The 2,997-nt window shown below is 41.2% G+C and overlaps 1 long non-coding RNA gene across 1 annotated transcript; it reads right to left on the reverse strand.

The window, feature by feature from the left end:
- Positions 1-730: 730 nt before the first annotated feature.
- On the reverse strand, positions 731-2,918 carry LOC121964961. Its single transcript, XR_006107434.1, has 2 exons — positions 2,672-2,918; positions 731-1,033 (listed from the first exon to the last, which is right to left on the reverse strand). It is a non-coding gene; the product is annotated as an uncharacterized LOC121964961 (long non-coding RNA).
- Positions 2,919-2,997: the final 79 nt, after the last annotated feature.

Below are 2,997 nucleotides of genomic sequence, written 5' to 3' on the forward strand. Positions count from 1 at the left end.
TGAATATAGTTTTACCCTAGTTTTTTTCCCTAGCTTTTTTCCTTAGACATTTGTCCCCAACTTTAAGAAAAATAATTTTCCAAATCTATTGTCTTGTAAATTGCGGAACATTTCTTACCAAGTTGCTCATTGCCTGTTTTTCCTATGTTTTTTAAAGAAATATGTCTTTGCTCAAGGGTTAAAGTACTTGTGAAAGGTACAACATCAGGATAAGACAAATGATGTTGCTCCAGGTTTCAAAGGGTTAAAAGAGCTACAAATCATTATGTTAGCATGAACACACAATGGACTTTGATGAGGTCTGATGTGTCCTTGTGCCTTTATGGTCACGTAATGTAGATACACTGTGTTACCCATATCAGCAGAGGCTGCGATACCAGGATGTTTGCCACATTTCCCTCTGTATCCACTGATGCACTTTGTGAACTCACAATCAGCCACCTGTGAATACTGGCTTTAAAATGCCGAGAAATGATTGTGCATCATAGGACTCACTGTACCACAAGCTATGAGGAGAGAGCATGCATATTTCAGTAGCTATAACATATTCATAATGTATTTCACATAGGAGCTTCATGGCACCGTCACATTCAGAGACTTTAACCAGTGTGTTCATTATTCACTGCAGGATATTCCAAATGCACCTCCAATCCTGGTTAATGTAGTAACATGAATGGTTATATTTAAATGTGATTCCAAGAACTGACAAAAACAGTCACTCAACAAAAGATTATCTAAAACACAATGCACATGTTTATTATATTTAAATACACAGTAATAGTAATAATTGCTCTAAGTAAAAGGTTTCTAAATTATTTTACATTTCATACAGATACCTTGCAGTGCTTACAGTAGCAAAACTCTGTAAATATATTTGTCTTATGTATATACAGTATGTATATCATGGCGGATTAAATAATGAGTTACAAAGAAAGGGGTTAAATAAGAGGTGACGGTGACAGAACAGTGAACAACTTTCCTTTGGCCCTGCGGTCCATGTTTTATCTCCATGACGACTCTCGGGATGTCAGGACTGCAAGACACACAAAAATAAGTGGGGATGATGATCCCTTTGTTTGGAAAACATGTTTTTTAGCTAAGACACAGCAGGAGAGACCAGGGTCAATCCTGATATTCACACATGAGAGGCAGCACAAGCTGACACAAGACCAGTTATTGGGTTAAATCCTTCACCCGCAGAGGGTTGTGGACTATGACTGAAGTCTTGTATTCAGTGTGGTATTTTGGGGACAGAATCAGTTTCAAGCATGTCTCTATAACAAGCACTGAGATGTCTGTAGTTTCCCAAGCAAGGAGCGGTTGTGTAATCCCACAAAGAAAACACCACACTGTAGACGGTGAGAAGAGTGCACGCTCAAGCACACGTCACTTTGACCTGTCAGCATAACTGAGACATATAATAAGATGCTAAGTGCTATTATAAAGTAAATATTGGTTTTAGGTGGTTTGGGTGGTTATTTGTGGTTAATAGTAATGAAGACAGTAAAAGCACTGAAAACAACAGCTTCCCTTGTCTGCTTGATGTTTGTTATTCCACTCTAGGTAAGTAAGTTCATCCTAAATCTACAGTACACTGAGGCACAATACAAGTTATGACAGGTCAAATGTTTGGTGTGATGACAGCAAAAAGAGCCAGGCGCATCCATCCCAATGGAGGAAAAGAAAGGTATCTGAACAAACCATGGCCTTGTTGCACTACTTATGAAATGCATCTCTTCTTTTGGCACAGAGCTTGATAAAAATAGACTGGCAAAAGCTATAAGCTCCTAAAATAAATTGTCTGCTAGAAGAGCAGAAAGAGAATGGACGGATACATTTCTCTGCAGGCAAACCGGGGCCATGGCTTCACACAGAAAGAGAATGGGACAGTGCAATACATTTTTGCAGAGCCCTTCTGTGAAAGGCTCTTGCTCTTTGGAAGTCAAGTGTCACCAAAGTACAAGGCATTGTATAGATACACCCCCACCCCTTCACATATAAACAGTATCCATACATAAAAGGCAAACTGATATGGCACTGGTCTCATATCGTTCCATGTCACAGTATAAAAACAGAGCTACAATCAGAATGTCTGCTACAGTCATTCCCAGTGCGATTGATGTGTTACATGGAGATACAGTGGAAAAGCAGCTGTCCGTAGACAATTGTTGACTCAAGGGTGGGAAGGCCGCTCTGTATTACAGAGGGAGGGCATTAGAGGAGCAAGTTCCCAGATGTATTAAAGTATAATGAAAGCAGCTACTGTTAGTCCAGAAGCAAACAGTAAGAGAGCAGGAGAAGGGCAGGGATTAGAGACAACATGAAAGGATAGATAGGCTTACAGAATTAAAGCATACAGGGAGACGTGAGAAAATGGAGGGAGGAATTTGTTAAATCAGCTGTAAAAAGTTAAAGACAGGAACCAGCAGAAGACAAGTCTTTCAGCACTTAAAGGTAGAACACAGAGAAGCTGCTGGGAAGTAGCAGGGACCTCCACCATACAGATGCTTCCACTACCCAACACCAAAATATGGCAGCCTTAAACCCAATCAAGCTGGGAGAGAAAGTATGGGGAGAGGGCAAGGGGGCTCTGGGACCAGGGGGTGGGCAGGGCAGGAGAGGAGCAGAGTGGGATGAACTTTGGAAGCAGCAGGGTCTCACACATACACACCCTCAGGGTTGAGACTGGACACTAGAGGGTTTTGCAGGTTGCGTGGATGTCCCAGGAACTGTTTGGCAGTGGGGCGAGGCGGCGATTCCACTTGAGTTACACTGGGACCTGACAGAGAGAAAGAAAAATGTTTAGAGGGAAAGTCATCTGACTTAAGCAGCTGAGTATAAAATGCTATGTTTAAGCTTTAAAGGTCCCATACAATGCAAACTTTTTTAGGTTCATACTTGTACTTAAGGTTTCTACAGCTGCGTTTCCACCAAAAGCTTTCAGTATGGTACCTTTGAAACCAAAAGTAACAGCTATGAAGAAGTACCTAGACCCTA

This window comes from Plectropomus leopardus, unplaced genomic scaffold (genome assembly GCF_008729295.1).
Source record: "Plectropomus leopardus isolate mb unplaced genomic scaffold, YSFRI_Pleo_2.0 unplaced_scaffold17915, whole genome shotgun sequence".
Taxonomy (NCBI): domain Eukaryota; kingdom Metazoa; phylum Chordata; class Actinopteri; order Perciformes; family Serranidae; genus Plectropomus; species Plectropomus leopardus.